The sequence below is a fragment of the Mobula birostris genome, chromosome 14 (assembly GCF_030028105.1).
Source record: "Mobula birostris isolate sMobBir1 chromosome 14, sMobBir1.hap1, whole genome shotgun sequence".
Classification (NCBI taxonomy): domain Eukaryota; kingdom Metazoa; phylum Chordata; class Chondrichthyes; order Myliobatiformes; family Myliobatidae; genus Mobula; species Mobula birostris.
Window position 1 is genome coordinate 27,253,345 of NC_092383.1, and position 27,212 is coordinate 27,280,556.

Here is a 27,212-nt window from a genome sequence, read left to right on the forward strand (position 1 = left end):
AGATCAATTCCCGTTCCTCTAAACTTTGGGCCCAATATAGCATCTCTAGCATTTAAACATTCACTCAGTTCTGCACCAAAGACCTTAATGACCATAAGGCACAGGAGCAGAATTAGGCCACTTAGTTCTGAGCCAGCTCTGCATCAAACCATCAACTTTGATCATATAGTCAAGTCACTTAAGTGGAACAGCTTCAGGTCACCTGGTCTCTCAAACATACTCAGCCATTCCATGTCATCACGACTTCTCTGCCCCAGCCGTCAACCCTTCTACAACAGTTTCTCATAGATCTAAATTCTCCAGTATTTCAAAACATTGTATGCTCTTACTTAACTAGCAGGAGTGATCAAGCCTTCATAAACCTCTGAGGTGGAGTATACAGAGTACAGCCTAGTAAAGTAGTTGAGTGAAAAAAAGAGTAAAAAAAAATATGGAATACTCCATAAATCAAACAAACTCCAAGTAACCAATCGGAATGTAAAACAGAATCACAGGAGTCAAATGACTTTAATCCTTGAAAATTCTAAGTGGTCTTCCAAGGTACAAAAGGAACAAGTAACACCAATGAGCTGCTAGAAGTAAAGTTATCCTGCCTCTAACCCTAGGAATGTAAGTCAAGTACCAGGGTAACTGACATTAACTCAATTCATCCATGGTGTCAATGGAAAGTAAAATAGAATGAATGTAAAACAGATGGCTGATCCAGTCCTGTTCATTCCCTGCTGGGCAGAATAGGTTAACATTACCTCCAAGAATCCTTGACAAAGAGACTACAAATGTTGGTTGTTTTGCTTTCTTTTAAGGTTTACTGTCGCAGGTATAGATATATTGGAGCATGTTTAGTAGAAGGGAAGGGGGAAAGTAAACTTGGAGGAATGAAGCATTTCTGAACTGAGTCCTGAGATCGATCTAGCTGAATGCAATTTTAAATTGTAAACAGCAAGAGCACCTGTTCAGAGCAGGCAAGGACCTTTTTTATAAATGTGCTCCTTTCAGCCCTGTCCATATGCAATGTAAGCCCAGAGCCTGAGGGAGAAATTAGTAGAAGTTTCCATGGGTCAAACCCCCGCCAGAAATAACAAAGCAACGTAAGTTTTATTAAATATTTCTTTTGAGCTTCCTGATAAGAGGAAAAGATGTCATTTCACGCTCAAGCAGGAACCAAATAAACATCATGTAAATGAATTCTGGCACTTAAAATCAATCAAGTCCGTCAAATTGAACAAAGAGTCTCTCCTTCTATTTCACTTACCCTCTCTTCTCTCCAATCATGAACTCGTTCCAACTTCCATTAAGATTAGGTCTATAATGCTTTGTAGATCCTTTCTGCAGTTGTTAGAAAGTTGCCTTCTTCTGTTCTCTTTCGTTGACCTCAATAATAACATTCAGTACTGCATTTAAATAGCTGCCTGTTGCATTCCTTCCTTGAAAATACTGGAAATTTCATAGGAGCAAAAGGACTGACTTGCTCTGTACAACATGGTACAAGTACTGCTCTTTAACCACTATGCCACGACTCAGGTATATGAAGTATAGTTGTTAAGAAAAACTGTGCATTAAGATGGCATGGATAGGCTGGAAGCCCGAGTGTTGGGTACAGAGCCGAGGGTTAGGCTGATTTCGCATGCTCTTCCATGAGTGTTCATTCTTTCCTCCGCGGTGCTGAACTTGTAAATTGATCTGGCTGCTGTGTGTTTCTGCCCCGCTGGTGTGAAAACTGGGGACTGAGGCTTGGCTTGGGTCTACTCTGGCTGCTCTGGGAGTGGGTCCGGGACTCAGTCTGGTTTGGGATGCTGTTGGCATGCATCAATTGTTTGCACAATGTGTTTTTATTTTCTCTCTCTCTCTTGTTCTCTACGCAGTAGTTTTTGTTTTTTTTTAATTGGGTTATTCGAGTTTTTACTCTGTGGCTCCCCTTAAGCAGATAAATTTCAAGGTGTATAATTTATACATTCTTTGATAATAAATGTGCTTTGAATCTTTGAAACTGTGCACCCTTGCCCATATGTGCCAAAAACTCATTGATTAGAATTTATTAAATGCTCCAAATCCTTTTAATTTCATAACAAAGTTACATAAATACAGTCTTCCTTTCTGTTCCGAAATATGCAGCAACTAAACAATTAAACTAATGACAGGTACATGGATGGGAAAAGTTGATAGGAATATGTGGTAAATGCAGGTAAATGGGACTCTCTTAGATGGGTATCTTAGTCAGCATGGAAATGTTGGGCTGAAAGGTCTGCTTCAGTGTAATACTCTAAATTCAGTTACTCTAAATGAAACAAGGCCTTACTCTTCTCAGTGAGTAGGCAGTGTGCCTTTTTAAGAATCCACACTTATATGTGCACTTCTTTACCAAGTGGTGTGCAGAAAGTGATTGGAGAAATCTTCTAAAATGCAAATGAGGCTCTCTGAGAAAACACAGGATGTCTCCCTCCAGCTGCCTCACCATGCCAGACCCCTTTCCAGGAATGCAGATCCACTGAGCCACTGCTGAGCACCCAGCAGAATCTGTATCTTTCAGTGCTTGACCCATTGGGTCATGGAGGATTGAAGTATCACACCGAAGGACATCTGAATTGTCTTGAATGGAATAAAAACGGTTTGTATTCACCACATTAATCAGCATTCAGGCCTTCATCGGCAGCACACTGACAGATGGAGAGGATGGGATAAACGCATCATGAAATACAGCTCTGACAGAGTTGAAATAAATGCGATGGATTCCTGCCCTATAGGTCTCCTTTGCAATGCAATTGCATTACAACATGTACACTTTATATTTTTATTTTGTTGCATCTATTGAATTAAAAGTAAATCATTTAACTTCACTCTGAATGATTTTGTATGCTATCATCACAGCCTGAGTCGCTGATTCCTCTGACCTTTGCCCCTGTAGAAATGCCTATTTCCTCAGTACTGGGGTCAGGAAAAGGGGGCACACTCCTATTGTACCAAGTAGTCATCCTTCTTGCCCCTGTTTACATTCCAGCAGGATCACCCCAGGGCAGATCAGAGGTCTGGCATGGGAATGCAAATAAGGTGCCATGGAATGCTCCCAAACTTCCTGCCTCAATTGCCATACCTTGCAGGAGCCCACAGACACAAGAAGGTCAAGAAGTTAGCAGTGGTGGAATATGTGCCAAGCCAGATCAGAGGGAGTCTCACAATAAAGTGAAGAGAGGCTTTCGAAAAAAGCTCTTGCCAGCATTAAGTGATATGATGACATTTGGGCTATGGATCATTTGACTGTTCATCTCCAGAAACAACCCAAAGGCTCTGTGACAGGCAACCAGACAAGCCACACTTTTGCTCCACTTCTCCACCTCTACCCCTTCTCCACCTCATCCTTCTGCACAGAGTCCATTATCCTTGTGGGTGAGGTGATGTAGACAGGTAGGAACTCCAGGTGAGGCCTGAGGTATGAGATTTGCAAATGCATGCTGCCTGTGCAGAAGGAAGATCAGCAGGTTGTTTTCCACAAATTATTACTGCATATCTTCAATAAAAGTCTCTTCATCCAAACTGCATCTAAAATGTCTTCAAATTATTTCTTATTGCGTGTATCATGAAGAATAAATGCAGGGATTTATTTCAAAGCAGAGTTGAGATGACATGATAAACTGCTTAAGCTTCGCATTTGTGATTTATATTACGGGAATCCCACGATCTATTACTGCTTTGTAGCACACTGTTATTTATTATCTCATATTTATAGTGACTCCTAAACTGAACATGTTTCATAATATTGTCATTTGCATTTATCAGTCAAATTTAAGGCAATATATTACATGCAGCTATATTTAGAATATTGGTATGTTAATACAGATGTTAGTATATCACAGGAGCTCTTAGTACAATATAATCATTGGGCATTAACAAAAGAAGATAAGTGCTGAGGAATTAAATCACTATCAATGTATGTAGGCCATACATATTTATAAAATATCAGTTGGTCATATCTTTTCTAGAATATGTCCATTTCTAAACCAACATCTATCTGCCAGATGTCAAAATTAAGTCATTACCAACTGCAGGAGAACACTTAAATGAAAGAATACAACGTGTTTGTTTTCATCTTTAACCCAAAGGAGCATTTTTCATTAAGTCTTTGCTCTGCTAGTTTGTCTTTGCTGAACAATTCACATTAGTACCTTGGTGCAAATGTCTCTTCCTTCCAGATGTCACTGTCTGGACTCCACTCACAGCAGAGGATTGGTGTCTGTCGGGTCACGTGTTTCAAGTAACAAATGAAACTGTCACAGGCCTGTTCTTTCTGTGCTTTGACCTCCTCGTGATGTTTTCCAGCTCAAGGCTATTCAGAGAAATGATTGTGTTTGGTGGTGGGGTAGGCATGGGGGTTGGGAGATCAGGAGGGGAAGTAAAAGTTCTTTTGTTTTGCAAGATGACTTTCATTCTTTTATTTGTAATTTATTTTATATTTTTGTCCAAGTTTGAGAACACATCATTATAATGTCCATAGAGATTACTTACAAGGTGTTACTTTAATAAGAAACTAAATTTGGAATATTATTATTAAAATACAAATGTATATATTTTAATTTAATTAACCATATTAAAATAGTTACGCTGTTGCTCTGCATAATCATTTGAATAAAAAATTTCTTTGACCTATGCACATGTTATGCAGTGGTGAAAAACGGGACTTAACTCAGCATTAATATTTGAGACTGTTACGCTGGCTAGTGAACAGTAAAGTGTTTGTATGTGTAAAGCTGAAGTCTTAAAAACCAGAAGATGAAAAAAAAAGAAAATGAGATTTTTAAAACACTTTTTAATACTCAATATGAAATATCAGTAATAATTTTTAAAACCTCACAGGAATTTTGGAAAAGAATACAAGAAAATTTTGAATATACCTGAGAATATACAGAGAAAAGGGAGAAAGGATGAGAGGTAGAGCACCAAAAATAGATCATATTGCTATTTACAGTTTTTGACAGATGCTCCAAATGAAAGAAAATTGGTCTCCTACGTTCGCCTATAACAACCTTTGGCTTTCTATGTGCGTGTCTCTCTGTGAGACCAGCAGTTATTTATCACAGGAGTTTTGTTGTATTTGACAATCGGTGGATGCACTGACATTGTAATTGAGTCTAGTTGTCTTTTCTAGGACACCAAAAGATCTAACTAAGTCAAGGCATCTCACTTCTACTTGAGATCTCTATAAATGATCTATCACTGAAAGGAGCAGACTGAGTAATCAATCAATGCAGAAATACCGAAGACCCTTTTTGTATCATCTAGGGCACCGTACTTTGCAGTTCCTACTTTCCAACAGATCGGCAGTTCAGATAGCAAAAGGACATTGATAAAAATGTTGACTTTTATGGGATTCCAGGCTGGTACATAAGGGCCATCAGTCAGAAAACAGATATTAATGGTTAGCAGAATAACCGATAGATAAATAGGCCCCGTTAAAAATTAACTGATACATATAGTGTGAAGATACAGTACAATTTGCAGATTTTAGCCTTTGTATGAGGAAGGAAATAAAAGGGAAATCACCATAAACTGAGTTACAGAAACATTTTTAAAACATTGTTCAGATCAATTATTGTACACATGCACATTCGGCTTGTAACACTAGAAACTACATCTAGCTGTCTAATATTTGATAAGCAGAAATTAGATTGCTTGAGTTCTCATGCAGCACACTGTGTTCCCCTGAGTTAACGCATCTGATACAGATCAATTAAGCTTTATTTAAAGGGAAGTAGATTTTAAAAGCAACTGATATGCTGCACTGAATGTTTAGCATCAAAAATAGAACTGCATGTTTATGACTGGGGGAAAGAAAAGGGCATTCCAAATACAGTGTTCACCCAAAATTGCAGAAATAGTGAAGATTTTTTCTGCTGCTCTAAACAGGTGGAAAACATGTGAAGATCAATTACCTGAGCTCTGGCCTTCCCTTCAGAGAAATGCTCAGTATGAACAGAGACAGTATTTCATTACTTTTTATTTTCTGAGTTATCGAAAAGACTAATGTTTTTGCTCTGTACTGGAATATGTTCAAACTCAGTCACAGAGGTATGTGTAAAACACTGAATTAGTTAAGGATGTTGCCAAAACTACACAAATTAGATCAAACTCACATGTTGGCAACAATACAGCAGACAAATATTCACAAAGATTATTTTTTCCTTGCAAGTATTCCAGATTTTGCTTTGTATTTTGAACTGATTCTGCTCCACTTCTATACATAAAAATTTACTTTTAATCATTTACATTCTGAGGAATTTATTAATGACTTGAGGTGAAGCTCTTTAGCCTACACCAGGAAGGCCTCAGTTTAAACTGTGTCAGCAACAAACTCTCCCAGCAGTCATGCAATAAATCTGAGAATAACTATCTCGAGGACTAATTGCAGTGAGCTGCCCCCTTGAGAAGGACTAACAGTGTACCGTGTCCTAGACTGTTTGCAGTCACTGACCTTGAACCACAACTGGTCCTTTGCCAGGCATAAATAACACCATGCTCAGGTGTTCTTGCTATGTGAAGAATTTGGGCTCAGGTCTGAAGAGCATGCTGTGCAGATCAAACAACAACTAAAACTCATTTGCATTAATAGTACTAATTGATGGTATTGTTTAGAAATGGTGAGATAACTTACTGATTAGAGAGAAATACTTGGTAAATGTGAAAGCTAAATCACCTGGCCTTAAGTACATTTGAAGCATACGTTTATTAGGATTGGCCTCACAGAAATGGATAACAATGGAACTGTTAGGAAAGTGAGGAAGCTGAGAAAATGATTTTAAGAGGGAATTCCAGAGGACTGTCCAAAATTGAAGAAGGTCTTTTATCCACCAAACCTATGATGCTGCAAACACAGAGATGCGATTGATGGAGGACTTTCTTAACAGAGAGCCGCCACCCACGCCTTTACTTTCATATCCTTCTCATGCATTCCTGATCAATGGCAAAACTTCCTTGCTATTTTCCTTGCTTCCTTTGTGCATCCATTGTCCTGGACTAGCCAGGATAATAGAGGGTGTGATGTTTTGTAACTTCAAACAATTAAATTATTTCAAAGGAGACACGGAAGACTGGGAATATGGGTGTAGTACGAGTTATTTTTGTTGAGGTGCGCACGTACCACGTGGTAGTGTGATGACATAGACAACTAATGCATTTTTACATATTACCTGTAATTAATTATTTAAATGAACAAATTCTTAATTAAACTATTATGTATATATCTGATCAGTCAAATATTATTTTAATATTAAATATACAACAGAGTAGTTTCATGTAAAGTATTTGTTCTGTTTAAATTAAATAACTTGGTTGATTTTCCTCTTAGCATCCATACATACGGGTCTTCTGCTATCACAAAAACAACTGTTCTTCAAACTGTGTTTACTTTTGTTAACTTTGACAAAATAGTCTTCAATTGCCTCTCTGTGTTTGCAGCATCATAGAAGGTGGATTTCTACCCAGCAAACCTATTCTGGACTGTCCTTAGGAATTCCCTCAGAACCATTTTCTCAGCTTTCTCACTTTCCTTTTGATTTCTTGACTTCCTTAACAAACAACACCTACCCACCCCCCGCCCCACACTCAATTCATTACTTTCATATCCTTCTCATGCATTCCTGATCAATGTGCACTTTTTTTATGTAAACTGCCCTGAAGTAGTTCTTATATGTGAGTCATATTGGTAGAAGTTGTATGTGACAGATCGATGGTAGTTTTCAAACCAATACTCAAATGATACAGTATATTGCAGCTATCCCCAAGCCTCCTTCAATCCTATTATATCTAATAGAATCACCAAATTCATTTTTCTCATATCTATTTATGAAGTTTCCCTGTTACCTATGTTACTCACCTCAACTCCCCCATTTGGTAGAGAATTCTACGTTTGTATATTCTATAGATTCATAAAGAATTGATCATTTTTATAGTCACATATTGAATTTACTAATGAGTGTAGTGAGTGTATCATACCCAATTATGAGTAAAGGAGCGACCATTTTTTCTCAAATAGTCAAAGGCAGTTCAAGGGATCATAATTTGAACATCCTACTATTTCTGTTCACCTTCCTAGTTCTCAGACCGAGATATTTCTCTCCATTAAGAAAGAGACAGGTGCACTGGGACTAAGTGAAGAACACTAAGTCGAGTCAAGTTTATTATCATTTAACTATATACATGTATACTGTCAAGCGAGGCAATGCTTCACTGAACCAGGGCATAAAGCACATACCACACAATAACTTGTGAAAGAAAGGATAAAATCTACAGATGAAATAACAGACTAAAATGAATAAATTCAATAGTGTAACGTACAGAATAGAGTAACCAGTGACATTTCGAGTAAGATGCGGCAGGCAGTTCAGAAGCCTGTTGGTCTGACGGAAGAAACTGCTTCCTATCCTGCCCATTCTCCTTCCTGATGGTAGAACATTAAAAGGATGCTGAATGGATGGGTGGGATCCTTATTAATACTAAGGCCCCTGCGTACGCAGCACTCCTGATAAATGTCCCCGGTGGATGGTAGGAAGGCCTCACGTTCCTCTCAGCCAGTCACATGGATTGCATTTTTGGAAAATTTTGATGCACTCCCATGACATTGTGTATTTTAAAATGAATGAAATACTCCTGGCTACCTCACCCAGATAGTCTACAGCAGAGCTTCCCCATCTTTTTTTGATTCCAGGGACCCCTGCCATTAACTGAGTGGTCTGTGAACCCCAGGTTGGGAAAACATGATCTACAGCATGCACAAAATTGCCTCTGGATCATGGAACCATAACAAAGTATTGTCATTTTAAAGCAGATTGGTAGATATGTGAATTCAACCTCATTGGAGGTAATATTACCTTTGCAGATTAATTCCTTCAGAAAGGATCTGGATTGATATTTGATTAAAGGAAAGCAAAGGTCATGTGTGTACTGTATGTGCAAACACAATGATCAAAAACACTGATACACAATGAAATCTGTACTTTGCAAAACATAATTGTTCATAGCTGAATAAATATGATAGATTGCTATCTTGCAGTTTCGGTTGATAACCTTGAAACATTTCACCCAACTTTGTTATCTCAGAAATTTTACCTGTAGTTAGTTTCTTGACTTTGGAGATCAAATAGTTCAGACAAGATCCAAACTGTATGCATTCTCCAGAAGGAAAATGTTTAATGAGCCAATTAACCTTTTCTTGTTCTGTACCTGCCTCTGGTTTTTCAATGGAGTACCTCATTTTCTTTGATCTTACATCTCGATGTTCAGTTGGGAACTGGTAAAGCTCATCCAAATTAGCTAGGTGGATCAATGTGACAGGTCCCTTAGTTCCTTGAAACCATGCCTCCTTGTTAAGAGAGAGGAATTTGCTATTGCCAGAACAAGGTTACCCACCCCCTTCCCTTCCGTTACATTTCTCTTGATATATATTGATGGTAATCTCAATTTTCCTGCGGATAGTACTTTTAAAAAAAAAATCAGATCAGTACAACCACGGAGGTTTTTTTCTCCTGGTCATTTAAACAGGCTTTGCTTCCTTTAAGATGTTAAACAAACACTTCCCCAAAGTAGAACAAGAATTCCTGTGTCTACACACACAGGACAAGAACACGAAGCACAGAGAATACAACGGAGACAAGTAAGATATAGCTCTCTGAACTGGACTGTCCACTGTTAAGAAATGACATCATCCATAGGCAGGACATCATCCATGTTTGATTTACATGAAGGTATCAGAGGGCATAAATGGTCTGTAGCATTTTAGGCTGAGTACTTGGCAGACCAGCAAGCCACTTATACACCTCCAATGTTAATGGGTAAAACTATTAAATGGTTAAGGCTGAAGGCTCATGCTTGAGCAGCTGTGCTGATAAGTGATTAAAAAGGAGTAAAGGATTGCCAACTGGTTTTCATTAGGGTGATAAAATGGTTCTCTTTTCACTTGAAACGGTTTACTAGCCAGTTCATTACTGGGGTGCCTGTGTGCTTTACTCCATCACAGGCAATTTGACCTAACATAAAAGGCTGAAAGGACTATGGACGGAGCTTAATCAAATGCTAATTGTAAGATATACCAGGGAGTATTAACACCCTGAGTGGAGGGTTGTGCCTGTTATGGATCATATCTATTATGGCATAAAGCAGACGTGAGCATTAAATTCAACAGTCGATAGGAAAAGCTCTGTTGCACTGGAGAGGAAAACTGTTGTTAAAGGAATACAAGCTTTTCAAAACATAACAGAGGTGTTGCATTACACAAGTAAATAAGTGAAAATAGCTCAATGAAACTTTGCACCAGCAACTTTGTTATATGTCAACTTCACTACTAGCTCTATGAAGTAGTTTGTTTCATCTTTTTAAGTTATCAATAGATTTGTTGAGTATGCCCACAAAAAAAATCTCAGAGTTGTATATGGTGATATAGATGCACTGTGATAATAAAATTTACTTTGAACTCAGAACTTTTAATGAAACTGCATCAAATCAGATTGCCTTTTTCCCATATATTAAAGTAATTTACCTGCAATGGAATGATTTGGTCAAACTAAGCTGAATAATGGAGATCCAACTTTTGTAGTTTATCATATCCCATCAAGAATGGCTGTCTTCAATTAGATAAATGCTAGAAGGTGACATAGGAAGCTTCCCTATCCTCAATGGGGCCAACATGGTTTGCCAACGTATGCAGACAGACTGAGTCTAAGTCAAATCTATTCTCCACACGTACTAGTCAGAAACCCATTCTTTCTCACATGTTCATCAACTCGACCACCTATCTAACAGGCACTGAGTCCGACAGCGTTTCTTTAGGATGTGGGTAGAAACCAGAGCACCTAGGGAAAATCATAAAGTCTCAGGCAACGTATGCAAACTCCTCAAGTCGGCACTCAAATTCCTGATTAAATCCAGATTACTGGAGCTGTGTGACAATGCCTCCCCAGTTCCAGTACATGCAGAAGGATTTATTATGGTAGTGTGTTTGGCCCAACAATCTTTAACTGCGTTGTCAGGTCTATATTTTAAATTTAGAATGGGCTCAAGTAAATGATTCCAAAAACTTTTGCTAACTGAGAAACAGAAATGCAGAATAGAAATTTCCAATGAAAATACAGTGGATTCTAGTTAATTGGGATACACCTGAACCAGCACATTTTGGCCCAATTAAACAGCTGCCCCAATTAGCCAAAATTTCATGGAAATAATTTAAAAAAGTATAAAAAAACGCAAATTGTGTAACAAATTATGTACTTAAATGAAACACAGAACAAGTAAAACACATCAATATTACTGCAGTACCACAAAATTGTGCATTAGTTCCTAATACTTATCAAATGAAGAATTCGTCCAAATACATTCTTTTGACTGTAACTGAACAAAATCAATGCAGAGACCTTGTGCAGATAAAGGACTGCCTTCATGCAATCTTGTCAGTGATTGCAATCTTCAAATCTTCGTTTTAATTGTAACATTCAAAACAATTGTCGATACCTTCAAATTCTTCATAGTTCCTAATTTGATGAAGTAGTGAAATTGTTTCATTTTCATTCCCAGCCGTTCCTAGCATCTCCAAACTGCAGTGAGCGAAACAGTTCTGAATTGCATTGTTGCTTATTTCTCACAAACTATCAGTGACAAAAACCACTGCTTTTTGAAGACGAACACACGCAGTTGAAGCTACTTACAAACTGTTCACTCGAAGCATAGTATAGTGTCTAATGGCCACGCAAGTGCACACAACTGATGCTGGTGAGAAACAATAGGAAACAGTTTCCTGCCCCAATTAAGTGGCATCGTATCCCAAATAAACTGTTTTCCCGATTAGTTTTTGTTAGAACCATAGACCATAGAACACTACAGGACAAAAACAGGCCTTTTGGCCCTTCTTGGCTGTGCCGAACCATTTTTCTGCCTAGTCCCACTGACCTGCACCCGAACCATATCCCGCCATACACCTCTCACCCATGTACCTGTCCAAGTTTTTCTTAAATGTTAAAAGTGAGCCCACATTTACCACTTCATCTGGCAGCTCATTCCACACTCCCACCACTCTCTGTGTGAAGAAGCCCCCCCCCCCATGTTCCCTTTAAACTTTTCCCCCTTCACCCTTAACCCATGTCCTCCGGTTTTTTTCTCCCTTAGCCTCAGTGGAAAAAGCCTGCTTGCATTCACTCTATCTATACCCATCATAATTTTATATACCTCTATCAAATCTCCCCTCATTCTTCTACACTCCAGGGTATAAAGCCCTAACCTATTCAACCTCAAGAATTGTCCCAAATAAGCATCTGCACTGATTAACTGATGCCCAATTAAGTGGAATCCACTGTATTTGGAAGAACAATATTTTGGTTAGTTTTATTTCAGTTCAGGGATGTATCTTTTGTTCTTTTTTATTAACATTCATGAAAATAAACTATCTTTGATTATTAAAAAACTTCTGTTAGAAGATAAAACAATTTTCTGTCTCTATAAGAAGAAACTAAACAGAAATCAATAATGATTACGCCACATGCAAAATCAAGTCACATTTAAATTTACCATACTCTCTCAGGCCATTATCATCACACCACTGAGCAGCACGTCCCACAAACAAAAAGCGTTGAAAACTATTCCAGCATTCTCAAACATGCACGAAAATGTATTTCTGTTTGGGTAGCAGTTATTGTCAAAGCACGGCTTTATTAGCAAGAAGGAAAAAAACACTTTTCCAAGTAGGCTTTAGGGGCTGTTTTGAGTCTTAATCAGTTAAAACTGAAAAACTCAATCTTCAGTTATAAAGCACCCATAAGATATTAAAATGAGACAAAGGAGTTGGCAGGAAAGCTTAGAGACAAAGTTTGACACTGATGCACATAAGAACAATAAGAAATAAGAAATGGATTGCAAATCATACTGGGTTGCCCCATTATGGAGGATGGAAAGCTTATAGTGTCTCCTCCTGCCAGCCATTTACTTTGAGATCACAATTATTGACTGGATGTGACTAAGTTCTGCTTTTTATCAAATTTGTGGGTGCTGGTAATAGATCATAGAAAGCAGTATAGAACAGCACAGGTGTGGGCGCTGACCATGATATCAAATTGAACTATTCCCATCTGCTTTCACATGTCACACCCCTCGATTTCCTACATGTCTAAATGCTTCTTAAATTCCCTTATCAGATCAGCTTCCACCACATCCCCTGGCAGCACATTCCAGGCACCTATCATTCTCATGTAAAGTACCTGCCCCTCACATCGCCTTTAAACTTTCCCCTTCTCACCTGCCTCCAATCCACTGGAGAAACAGAGAGGTCGTGTAAACATTATGTTTGCAGGGAATATTTCTCATGGTTTTCACATTTATCATTGATTTCACTGAGGAGAGGGAGATATTCCTGGCACTGCAACTCGTCAGTGTCGCCAAACTCCATGAGTCTGGCTGCCATTGACGGCACTCACCATAAAGTCTTCCCAAAATAAATCAGATATTGTCATCAAACAGGAAAGTTTTCCTCTTCCTCAGTGTGCAGGTCACCGAAGATCATTGTAAGGACTTCCTTGAGCTCAACGCCATGTTTCTAGGAAGTGCAGATGATGTCTTTCTCCCAAGGGAGACATGACTCTCAAACATTTTATGTGAGCAGTGTCATTTCGAAATGGATCCTAGAAATAAAGCCTACACTCTAGTTCCCTTCCTCCTGTTAACAACCGTATCCCAATAAGAGAGAGGTTCCTATAGAAGCAGAGCCACCCATGTACCAGAACCCGTAGAGTCATATCGATCTTTTGGCCCTTCTAGTCCATGCCAAACCATTTAAACTGCCCCCTCCCATCAGCCTGCACCAGGACCGTAGCTCTAAATACCTCAGCCATTCATATACCTATCCAAACTTCTTTTAATCGAGCTCACATGCACCACTTGTGTTGGCAGCTCATTTAACACTCTCATGACACTCTGAGTGAAAATGTTTTCCTTAATGTTCCCCTTAAATTTTTCACCCTTAACTCAAGACCTCTGGTTGTAGTTCCTCCCAACCTCGGTGGAGAAAGCCTGCTTGCATTTATCATATCTATACCCCTCATAATTTTGTACACCTCTGTCAAATTTCCTCTCAATTTTCTACATTCTGTGAGAAATGTATTAGTTTTCTAAAGGTGTATTTCCTCTGCCTGCATCTACAGTATGTAAAACCATCCTTCAGTACACTCCAACTAGTTCTTCAGGACTGAGAAGGAAAAGGAAAGATGCCAGAATAAGAAGATTGGGAGGGGGTTGTGGAAGAGAAGCAAATTAGCTGGAAAGTGGTAAGTGAGGCCATGTGGGTGGGAAAGGTCAAGGGCTGGAGAAAAACACATCTGGTAGGAGAGAAGAGAGGACCATAGAAGAAAGGGAAGGAGAAGGGGACCCAGGGGGATGTGTTAGGCAGGTGAGAATGGGTAAAAGGTCGGAGTGTGAATAGAGCAGGGGGTGGTGGGGGAGGTTGGGGAGGGCAGAATTTTTTACCAGAAGGAAAAATCTAATTTCATATTTCATGCCATCAGATTGAAGGCTACCCAGATGAAATTTAAAGTGTTTCTCCTCCATGCTGAGGGTGTCCTCATTTTTGCACAAGAGGAGGCCATGGACTGACATGCAGAATGGGAAAGGGAATCGGAATTAAAGAGCTTAGCCACTGGGAAGTCCTGCTTGTGGTGGTTGGGGTGAAGGTGCTTGACAAAGTGGTCCCCCAATTTACAACGGGTTTCACCAACGTAGAGGAGGCCGCATCAGGAGCACTAGGCACAATAGACAACCACTTTTCAATACCCATAGTCTTATGTTCCAATTGACCAAAGCAAGCAGGCACTGTCCACACAGGGTATAAGAAGGTTATTTTTTCAGGCCTATATGCCACTAATACACAAGAAAAATAGGTGAAATCTAGTTTCTGCCATCTCTGCTCTCATACTGCAATCCCTCTGCCTTAAAGGCAAACATGCTATTTATCTTCCTAATGGCTTACTGGACCTGCACGCTAACTTTCTCTCATTTATCTACAACAGGTGTTCCCCACCTTTTTTATGCCATGGACCAATACCACTGAGCAAGGGGTCCATTGACCCCATGTTGGGAACCCTTGATCTATAAGGATGCTCTGGAAATTTCAAAACACCAACATATATATCATAAATAAAAACAAAAAATAATGGAAAATCTCAGCAGATCAGGAAGAACAAGACAAAGGGGATGGGAAGAAACCCCACCAAAGAAAGCTGCCCAGTGGATTATCAGCACCCAATTGCCCACCATTGAGAACATCTACCATAAATGCTGCCTGGACAGGGCGAAAAGCATTATCAAGGATGCATCTCACCCTAACCATGGACTTTTTACTCTCCTCTCATTCGGTAGGCGATACAGGAGCCTCCGTTCCCACACCAGCAGGCACAGGAAGAGCTTCTTCCCTGAGGCTGTGACACTGCTGAACCTCTCATCACAGTGCTAAGCAGTATTGCATCCATATTGTACTGTCTCAGTACTTTTATATTTGTGTGCCGTAGCACTTTTTTTATTCGCTGTTATTTTGTAAATAACACTATTCTTTGCATTTCTGGTCAGATGCTAAATGCCTTTCACTGGCTTTGTATCTGTACTCAGCACAATAACAATAACGTTGAATCTAATCTAATCTAATCTAATCTAATCAAAGAGCAGAAGAAAACTTCATCTGGTTTGGGATTCTACAAAGTGAAGTTGCAGTAATTGAATTAAAAAAAAGCATTCATATATTGAAAATCTATCGTGATTTTATCATGATTGCATGTCATTTTTTTCTGCATTTTAAAGTTGTTCTGTTTTTTCTATTATTTCTACCAAAGAAAATAACCTCACACTTGCTCATGTTATACTGCATCTGACAACCTTGTGCTCCCTCTATAAGTTTGTCTGTACTGTATCTGTGTGAACCTCCTTGTATCCTCACAGATGAATTTCCCACTCATTAGACTGTACAATAAAATTGACAGTAATGGTGATTGCAAAGAGCACAGACCCAACTCCTGTGACACCCCACTACTTGTAACCTGCCAAAATAAAAATATTTATCCCTGCTATGTGCTAACAACTCCATATCCATGCTAATATATTACTCCTAACCTAATCTTGTGTAACAACTTTTAATGTGCTATCTCATTGACTGCTTTCCAAATACCTAAATTTAGAAACCCACTCTGTTACAAATATCCACAAGAAACTCTAATAAATCTGTGAAACATAAATTGTCTTTCATAAGGCCAAGTTGACTGGATCAGGCACATCATGCTCTTTTCTGAATATACATTGTATCACTTCCCCAATTATGAGCGGCACCTCTTTCTCTCAATAGCTGATGTGAGTTAGCTGGCCTGTTGTTTCCTGTTTTCTCTCACTGCTTTCCTGAGTGAACCGGTCAATGAGGTGAGCTTAGGGAAATACCTCAAGGAGCAGAGAAACAGATAAAAAGGCAAATGCTTTGAGAACCGATGTAAGATCATTCATAGCTGAAGGTGATGCTCTGATATATTCAAACTTTACACACATCTAGAATACAGATATGAGATGAATTAAATGCCCAGCAAAAGTTAGCATGGAAGTTCCTGTCACTTTCTGTAAGGAGATTATACATTTCCCCCACGACCGTAAGGATTTCCTCCGGATGATCTGGTTTCCTCCCACATCCAAAAGATGTATGTGTTAGCAGGTTAATTGCTCACATGGGTGTAATAGGCAGTGAGGGTTCATTAGGTTGGAAAGGCCTGTTACAATTTTTAAAAAGTTTCTTTACAATGTCATTTAAATATAATATTTAAGAGAAAAAATAATATTTTATCAATAGTTTCATATGCTGCAAGAATATAAGTTGCTTGGCCTGGCTCTGGCATTGAGTTCAATTTGTCTGGCTATAACTACACACATTTTTTTCCCTTGCTCTTGCTTCTTAAAACAAGAAATAAAGTTCCAGAAACAAAAAGTAAGTTTTGGTACAGACTGCTTCTATCATTTTCCATTTCTTTGAGTGAGAGAGTGAGCACGTAATATTCCCACTTTTCTGGATAATGAAAGTTTGATTTCTGTCTTCAATTTCTGGTTCTGTTTCAGACAGATATTTTCCAGCCTTTAAAGCAGCAGTGCAGTGCACTTGATATTCCCCTACTCCACCATTTGTATTAGGATCACACAGTGTTGGTAGTTGCAGTTGAAGTGATCTTGGGTCAGTTTCCAGTTTCGAGTGACATTTGCACTTTGCTTTTCTATAGAGGGAGAGAGTGGCGGTTTCAGGCTGTTCTGTGGGGGAGGAAGGGATTCATTCCTGTTCCACTCAACTGTAAATCTTGGCATCCCTGGAGATGTCAGTGGGCTGAACTGTCCCACCCTCTCTACTGAGGTGGTTAGTGTGGATGAAGGGAATTAAGCAAGTGGGAGGAGAGAAAAGAGGAAAGAAATTAAGCTAACAAAATTGTAGTAATTGCTGATAAACATCATTCTCTTAACAGACAATTCCCAATAAATTAGTAATCATCAGAATGTCTGTCTAATTCCTCAGAAGCAATGGTCCTTTTAAAGCATGCTGAGACATATTAATTAACAATTAATTATCTATAGATTTCCCTGTACTGATTAAACACTCTGGGAAAACTTATATTGTAAAATTAAGCCAAAGGAGTTGATATTAAGATGTTATTGGATAACAGTTCTTCAGGCAAGGAAAATAAAATGTGCCAAGATAAAGTATCAGAATCAGTTTTAATATCACTGGCATATGTCATGAAATTTGTTGGTTTCCAGCAGCAGTGCCGTGCAATGCATGATAAAAAAAAACTATGTTACAATAAGAAATATATATTAAAATTAAATTAAATAAGTACTTCAAAAGAGAGTAAAGAAATGAGGTAGTGTACATGATGTGTTTATTGTCCATTCGGAAATCTGATGTAAACTAAAGTAGATTGGCTTTGCCTTATTATGTGTAGACTAGAAGCTAAATGCAATTACTTTAATACATTTTAATGTTTACAAGTCGCCATGATTTTCAATACAGTTTCATTGCCTGTTGTGGTGCTGTTTGATTGCTGTAAAAGATTTTAATGGATTATAGTCCCCTAACAAAAGCCCACTGAATAGCTGTTACACTTCTAATTGAAAGCTCCAGTCACCTTCATATAGACTCCTGCCTACATGAAAAAGTTTTCTGTAGTGGTTAAAGCTGGTTGTTTCTTTGCACCCACATGTCTTGTCAGCAGTCTCTTTCATTGAGCTCGGCATCTGTGACAGTGAAATCATCTCACCCTCAAATCTTTCAAGCATGTAATCACTTTGACTTGAGAAGCACAGATATTTTTCAAAGAGAAGTTACTGGGTGGTTTCCTCCACTGATCCAACATTTTTATTTCCTCCTGCCTGTGAAGATTTCCACAGGCATAACAATTTTTAAACACTCCACCTAGATTTCACACTGTGTAACTAAGAACTGAATGGCTTATCTGTGTATCACATTAAATGTTGTTTTCAACATACATTGTATAGCCTTCACGAACCAGCTAAAGGTCTGCAACTCTCCTCCCAAGACAAAAGGTGCTGGATATTCCAACTGTGCACTAAGCACCCCTTTGACCATGTCTTACTTTGAATAATTATGAAGGGATTTATTTAAATTAAGACATACCAACTATTCAGGTTTAAACCTTGGCACAGGATGAGATAATCATGTCCATGAGTGTTGGATTAGTCATAGGAAGCCAAAGGCCTCCTATTTCTTCAGCACAAGAGCAATAGAGTCTCTGCCCCTTCTTTTTTAAAGGCTTTAATTTAAGACCCATAATTGCTTCAAGTGTTCTCAAGAGTCCCTTAACACAGACAAAGTGTAAAAAAAAAGTCACTGCAGAAATTTTTTTGTGTTGCATTAAGACAGATAAGGCCAGAGAGCATCCCTTCCTCATTACTCAACTTTGCAGCAGACACTGTTTTAAATAGTCAGAGATTTAATTAAACTAATTGATTCCTATGCATTTTATTAGTCATTGTCATAACGAAAATTTGACCCTGTGGTTACTCACTTAGATTAGAGTCTGTAAGGGATGTTCTCTGTGAAACAATGATGTAAATTGGGGAAGAGCTTATCTGTTCACCCAGGGTTAAGGACTTGTTCTGGCCCACATATTAACTTTAAAGTAGGAAGACAGAATAAAATAATTTATTTTATAATAAAATAATTTATCAATTCTTCAAAATAAACCTTTTTAGACTGTCAGAAATTGGATCTAACTTCCAAGTTAAAAAATATTTCCTGATTTTTAAAAAATCTTACATTTTTTTCCATTCTGCCTCACACAACTGACAAATGCGATCTTCATGTCTGGGATTTGACTGAGTTTAGATAAATATTTCTCCTAGGAGATGAAGTCAACCCCCTTTGGAGAAATAGATAATGCTGCAAATTGGGCCAATCCCAATTGACCTGTGATTATGCCAGCTTCCCATTTCTGTTAAGGCATTTAATTAGGGAAGATAATGCCAAAGAATGCTGGGCCAACTTGCAGCAGGGATCAGAAAATCTGTAGCTGGCTCTATGGCCAACTGAAAGAATTTAATGCCGAGGTGATGTGGTATCTAGACTTCTCTGTGAGCCTATTGTTTATATCCTGGATGATTGGCATCCTTGGAAGTATGCCAAGGTGTCAAGATGAGGGCCAGAGGTTCAGGATTAGCAAAGGCAGATTTAGGACAAACTTTTCTCTATAGAGAATGACCTACAATTGGAATAAATTACTAGGTACAATAATAATGGCCAGGGCACTGATCTCATGCAAAAGAGAACCAGTTGTTTTAATAATGAGATTTATTGTTGGCATTCTTTATGATCGAAATGTGCATCTGAAGTTAGTGTGGATCTTGTGATTGACCCCAAAATCTCACTTCCAACAATCATACAACTGGATAAGAATGTTATGAACTCTTGTCTGGAAATTCATCCTCAGTTTCTGGTCTTCATTGAACCATATGGATATATCAGTATATTGTACTTTACTTTAGAAATTTGTAATATTGGCTTGAATGGGATGAATTTCAAAAGTGAATGATAACTCATATCTGGATATTTATTTCTATAGGAATGTAAGAGAGAAAACAACAGCTAGGTGAGAGGGGACATGATAACCAGACTGGATCTATATTAAAGGATGAACCATGTGATCCAAACTAAACTCAGTGAAAAAGAAATAGAAAGAATAAGGTGGAAATACTTCTCTTTACTCTTGAGGAACTATAGATGTTTTAATGTTCTCCATAGTGAGTTTCTATCCTCCTCATTCTATCATTACTAATTTCTTTCCAAGTGTCCCCAGGTAATGATTACGAATAATTGACTATTTGTCTACTAACTGAGAGAAGTGGTAGATAATTGTGGTTCTTTTGATGGATATCAATTAGTGCGGCTTATATCGTAGACTTAATCTTGGACTTTCCTAAACCAAGATAATGAGACAGCCAATGAGTGCTCAAGTCAGAATGTGGCCTAATCTTCCTGCCGCAAGCAATGTTTATACCCAATACCTCTTCCCACGCCTGCCCCCAACTTTCACATCATGGAAGTGAGCAGATGTTATCAAGTAATATTCCAGGAAAAGAAAGCTCCTGAGACTGAGAGAGACCATTCAAGTCAAGTCGTCAAGTTTATTGTCATTTAACTAAATACATGTATGTATACAGCCAAACTTCAGCATGATTCTCCAGATGGCAGTGTAAAGCACAGTCGTACGCATAACACACATATAACACACAATCACTTAGTAAAGTAAGAATTAAATAAGCTCATCAAGTCTTAAGCAGTCCTTACAAAAAGGCATGCAGTTGGTTCAAATATCCTGGTTATTCTCATGCCCCTGTACTTCCCTGTTGTTTAAATACAGAATGGTACCACTCTATCAACTGAGCATTTTTAGGCTGTGATATTGATTTGTCTCTATCCATGTAAAGCTTGAAGCAATGGAGCTGCAGAATCAGTCAATGCTTTGCGTAACCCCTGTCTCTTCCCAATGAAAACACTGCCAAATAATTGAAACTACGGATGAAGCAGAATTCAACAAAGAAGATTCTTCTGTAAAATCTACTTCATCATTCAAAAATGTCCAATGTGCTGATTTTTTAAAATATTATCATGTTGCTTTAGTTTGCCTCTTTGAGTTGTTGCACAATCTCGCAATTAAACTCAAGTAACCTTTTATCTTAGAGTGATAACTGATAATATAGCGGAAAAACTCATTGCACTTTTTAAGCTGTGGTTTACTATTGATTTATTATGAGTCTCCAATTATTATGTTATCACAACAATGGTTATTGCCATCATCGTGATCCATCATCCTATTGAAATGATATACATTGAAGGCAGCTGCTATTCCTGAATTTCTCTTAAAAGGCTTGAACTAAGCATTTAGACTAAAATTGATCTTGCCTCTGCTCAGAATGAAGCAGCATAGTGGAGAGTCACATGTTGCTACAAATTTAATGCAATAATATGAATATTTCAGGTCCCTTAGAAGATGTGAATAATCTATATTCATTCTTTCATATTATAGTATTTTTCTCATATACCTTTTGTTTAATGTAATATTGGCACACACATATTTTGCATTACCAGCACAATTCAATCACCTTTCTGACCTGAGTATAACTTAAATATTTATTCCTGTTTCAGCTGAAAATATGTTGGTCTTTACCTTTGTTCAATATATATATTCTGAATTCAAATGTTCTTACAACTAAAAGAATTGGATTCCCATTCTTAAATTGTGGCTCATTTTTGAATTTTGTTGTCATACACTAGAGATTTTATTCCCAGATTTTGTCCAACATCCTAAATTGTATCCACAGAGAATTAGAAACTGGTAAGATCAAACTCATCTACAATATCCCTCCCTTGTAGTTGATATCTCCTACTTGGTCTCGCTAACACTTTCCCTGGCTCCCAGTTAAAGGAAATTTTGGGGAAAGCAGGAAGGTGAAGAATGAAGGTTGTATACGCAAAAAGCTAATATAACAATTAATTTACTACCGTTCTTATATTCCACCTGTTTCATATGTTAGGTACTGTGTGTCTAACAGAAATAATCAATTCGATCAACTAATTAGCAAGTTGTTAAATTGGTCACATATATTTACAATTATGTATATAGGTATATTTGTGTGTCTATATACAAAATTATTTTGTGGTGGCATGGGCAACATGGTAGTGTAGTGGTTAGAACAATCGCTTACAGTACCAGCAACACGGGTTCAATTCCTGCTGCTGCCTGTAAGGAGTTTGTACATTCTCCCTGTGACCGCCTGGGTTTCCTCCAAGTGCTCTGGTTTCTTCCTACACTCCAAAGATGTGGCAGTTGGTAGGATAATTGGTCATTGCAAATTGTCCCGTGATTTGGCTGGGATTAAAATTGGGGGATTGCTGGGTGAAGCAGCTTGAAGGGCCAGAAGGGCTACATGTCAGTAAATAAAAAATAAAATAAATAAAAGATCACCGTTTAATGGTTGCTGGTTATGTTCACTGCTTCGCAAGATATAAAAGTTCAAATCTTCCTTCAAAATTGCCATTCTCCACTTAGGGTGTTAGCTTTAAAGACTAAACCCTATTGCTATTTAAGCACTGCTAGGTGGACATTGGGATGGGCTGTGTCATATTTTCAGGGAACTGGGTCCATTCATCTTCTGGAAAGCTGCTAAGGATCTTTCAATTTTAATTTGTTTTCAAATATAGACTTAGATCAAAAGAGAAGCTAGCCCTTTAACTCTGCAGAAAGGCAGTTCTCCCTTGCAGCTTTATTACCAGTTGTAACTAATAACTGAAGGCAGTTATCTCAGCTGTTAAAAAGGGTGTGTGCATCTGCTGGCTACAGTTTCAAACGTTAATAAAAAAGGTCATAGAGTGAAAACCTAATAGCTGTCTTTTTCTTCCCTCCTTTCAGTTATAGCTCTTATCATGCAGTTCTTTCATAGATGTTCTTTCATATAACCTTAGATGATTAAATACAGAATAAAACTAGACCTCTGAGGAAGCTATTACAGCCCTCTACAGGCGTGATGTAAGCCCAGCCACCTGCAACTTTAAGATCTGCTTATAGCTATAAAAAGGGGCATCTGTTGCAGAGATGTGTTATCACTTTATCCTTGCAGCTATCTGTGTGCTCCATTCACCAGTTCTACTTGATGTGAATTACTGTCAAATATTTTACAAACAGCTCATACAGGAAGTTCATGGTTATCAGGCTTTGCACAAAGGATAGGGCAGAGAGTTTCAGAAAACCTTTGACACCATGAAAGACACGTCGCTGGGCTCTGGTTGACCTCTGGATAATGAGAATGTGTTTTTTCTTCTTCACAGTTAGTGCATTTGGTACGGGGATTATTTTGACCATTTTTGATTGTTGCAATTTTCTTCGTCTATTTGTGGTACTGCAATTTCAAAATCCTCGTGCAATGAACAAAACAGTATTAGCTATGCTCTCACCTGTCATCGGCGCACTTGGAATTTTCTTTAATAGTATCAAACTAAAATCCAACAGGTATAATACAGTATGTCTCGAGGGAGACTGGAAATCTGGTTGAGTGGTGACAGAACAACAATTTCTCACTCAGCATCCGCAAAACCAACTACAGAAGGAAGAAGCCTGAGGTCCATGAACCAGTCCTCATTAAGGGAACAAAGTTGGAGATGGTCGGTGGCTTTAAATTACTTGGTGTCAACATATCAAAGGATCCATCCTGGGACCAGCACATAAGTGTCATCACAAAGAGTACCCCTACTTTCTTAAAAGTTTGCATAGAATTGGCATGTCACCAGAAACTTGACAGACTTCTGTAGGGGCACAGTGTAGAACAATCCAACTAGTTGCAACACTGCCTGGTATGGAAACGCCAGTGCTCAGGAACAAATAAAACTGCAGAAATAAATGAATGCAGCCCAGTCCACCCAATCTATCATAAGCAATGCACCCAGACCTCAACACACACACACACACACACACACATTGAGTACATTTACATGGAGGGCTACAACAAGAAAGTGGCATCCATCATCAAAACCTCCTCCATCCATGCAGGCCATGCCCTCTCCTTGCTTCTCTCTTCTCTCTTACCATTGGGTCGGAGGTTCAGAAGCCCTGGGACCTACCAGGTTCAAGAACAATTATTATCCTACAATCATCAGGCTCTTGAACCAATGTGGATAACTTCATTCGCCACTAGTCTGAACTGATTCCATGATCTACAGACTCACTTGAAAGGATTCTTTACAACTCAAGTTTTCAGTATTATTTTTATTAGTTTGCCTGCTTATGCAGTGGTATTTTTCAGTCTTTCTCTGTTTATGTATAGTTTTTACAAAATTCTATTGTATTTACTTTCTTCCTGTAAATGACTGCAAAACTGTGTATTTTAAGATAACATATAGTTACATATACATACTTTGATAATAAACTTACTTTGAACTTTGATATTTGTAAGACCATAATTTCCTTTCGACGTTGAGGTCCTCCGTTTGTTGGGGTCAACCGTAGATGTTGCTTCCTAGCTGAATATGTGATACGCAGTCAAGGGCAGTATGATATGGAGAGGAAGCTGCTGCCCATACAGTAGGTTCCCCCTCCCCACACAGCTGATGAATCCAGAGGAACAGTAGAGATCACAGTTTGGCACCAGTGGCATCACAGGAGTTGCTAGCCAGTGTTGAATTCACTGGAGGACTGCCCTAGGGACTCCAGCTCCATATTTTTCCTTGGAGTTTACTCCCAACACCTTTGCCATGAGTGGGTATATCTACAAAGCAGGGGAGGTTTGAGATCAGAGTTTTCTTTCTCCAAAATGAGCAGCCAACCATGGCTGACGAGTCCTATCTGCCTGAAGCGACTAGTGTTAAGGTGCCAGTAACCCACCTTTGTCCCTTCTCCTGTCAGTAGAAATTCTTTTGCCGGGTGTAATAGCTAAGCCACAAGTGAAGGCCAGGAGCTGACTTGTTGTCAGAGGCTATTTAAGGCAAATGCCATTGGGAGTATTTAATAGGTAGTGGAAGCTTATTCCCACTACCTCTCCCAGCTATAAGAACCTTAAGGAACCCTTTCTGACTAACATTGTTAAATCAGTAGCTCCTTCCTTCTGGTCTATTTCCAATACCATATCAACATTTTTGTAGCAAAGCAATAGAACTGTTGTCAGATAAATAAGTTTTACTTTCTGGTTGTTTTATGTTGTTAGTTTTCATGCATGTCATGTCACATGAACTTAATATCAAACTTGAAGCTTTGTGGTGTCAGTGGCAACATTCTAATGCTGAAGCAGAAAATTTTGAGTTCAAGCACCATTCCATTAACATGTGCATTTAATCTAGACCGCCTGTTTTTAGGCGATCTCTCACCTTTACAAGGTTTGTCTCTGACGCATCCCATGTCTATCTCTATTTTGGTGTGTGTTCTAGTGACTATAATCCATGATAAACTCCAACCCCACAGATACCTGTACTTCTAACACCTCTGTTCTATCAATGACACTTGTCATACCTGCTTCCAAAATATCTCCTCCTTTTTCTTTAATTGGTCACCTACCTCCTGAACTTTCATTGGATCTTAAAAGCTGTATATCTCATAGAGTCATAGTGTTTTGGAGATATATAGAAGAAAAACAGGCTCTTCGGCAGATCACAATCACATGCTGATCTTTTTGTAATGTACACAATTTCTTCTTTAATTTCAATTTTTTTTTTCCTTTACCAATCAAAAATCTTTGACCTATGTTTCACTCTCTGCTGATTCGGTTTGACTTGCTGAATATGTGTAGCATTTTCTGATTTAATTCTTACTCTGACTGCTATCTGTGCTGGCATGGTGGCATAGTGGTCAGCACAACACTTTACAGTACAGGCGATCCAGGTTCACTCCCCGGCGTTGCCTGTAAGAAGTTTGTACGTTCTCCCCATGACTGTGTGGGTTTTCTCCAGGTACTCCAGTTTCCTTCCACCTTCCAAAGACGTACTGGTTGGTAGGTTAATTGGTCATTGTAAATTGCCCCATGATTAGGCTAGGATTAAATCGGGGGATTATTGGTCAGCATGGCTTGAAGGCTAGAAGGGTCTATTCTGCACTGTATCTTAATAAATAAATAAATAAATCTTGACCTCCAACTGAATCTTGAAAAAAAATTGTTTCTTTCAGGATAAAGTTCTTTTAACTATCAGGAATCAAATTTCAAGAAAAGATTGTATACAGCAGCTGAAAATATTTTTTTATTTTCCGTTTTGATATATATTTAAGTTCAATTTAAATTAATGTTGCTGGTAAATATATTGCGATATCTATTGGCAAGACCTGCTTTTTGATGCATATAGTCTGTTGGCTTTAATGTGTTACTGCAATAGTTTTAACTGTGTGTTCTAACATAGCAAACATCATCTTGCAACAACATGTGAGGAAGATCAAGGTTACTGTGCTAAGCTCTGTTTACATTGTGTCTTGATGCCTTAATTTAGACTCATTGCATCACACGGATCTGAAGGGTTCAGTGTGCAGCTGACCTCTTTCAACTGCTGCCTCTTCGCAGTGTAAACTTTCTTCACAAGCATGTTTCGTGTTCAGTAGTGCACGCATTGGACGTTGCCTGATCACGTCAAATGATGCAGATGTTCAGATGTATTTCTGACTCACTTTATTTGGCCTGGTAGACAGAATGGATTGGACGCTGTTAGTATATCCCAGAGAACCTGGATGCAAACTCAGATTCTATTATCTCAATTACTGACCAGGCTTAAAAGGCCATACTTCAGAGCTGGGTTAACAGCATTGCTGGGTTTAATTCAGACTGCACTATTCACTGAGGTTACACCCAGGTTACTGGAAGCAAGCAGATGTTCAGTCTTTGTCAAAATCTGATTCTCTTTGTAAATGGAACATGAAATTACATTAATATATCATACAGTAGCTCATCTTTCTTTTATTGAAGCTCATTATGGATCTACTTTAATTAATGGTATTAGTGAAAGAGTTATAGCTCATGTGCTCTGGCACAACCTGGTTCAAACACTATATTTTAGCACTGTGGTGTGATGCATGCAGATCTGAAAAGTTAGTTTCTTATGTCTTACCAATGAAACGATAAAATAATTGTGGAGGAAAGCTAAGAAACCTTTATTTTACTCTCACTAGACTAGATAATTAGGAGAGCAATAAATAAAAGTAATA

At 38.4% G+C, this 27,212-nt stretch overlaps 1 long non-coding RNA gene across 3 annotated transcripts in view; it reads left to right on the forward strand.

Annotated features, from left to right (window-relative positions):
• The window catches only part of LOC140209792 (uncharacterized), a 74,940-nt gene that overhangs the window by 11,051 nt on the left and 36,677 nt on the right, over positions 1–27,212 (forward strand). The window contains exon 3 of one of the 3 annotated variants that reach the window (XR_011889067.1): positions 15,024–15,714. The exons of the other annotated variants lie outside the window; for them this stretch is intronic. This is a non-coding gene — a long non-coding RNA (uncharacterized lncRNA). Of the gene's footprint in view, positions 1–15,023; positions 15,715–27,212 lie in introns of those variants that run through there. 3 annotated transcript variants of the gene reach the window in all.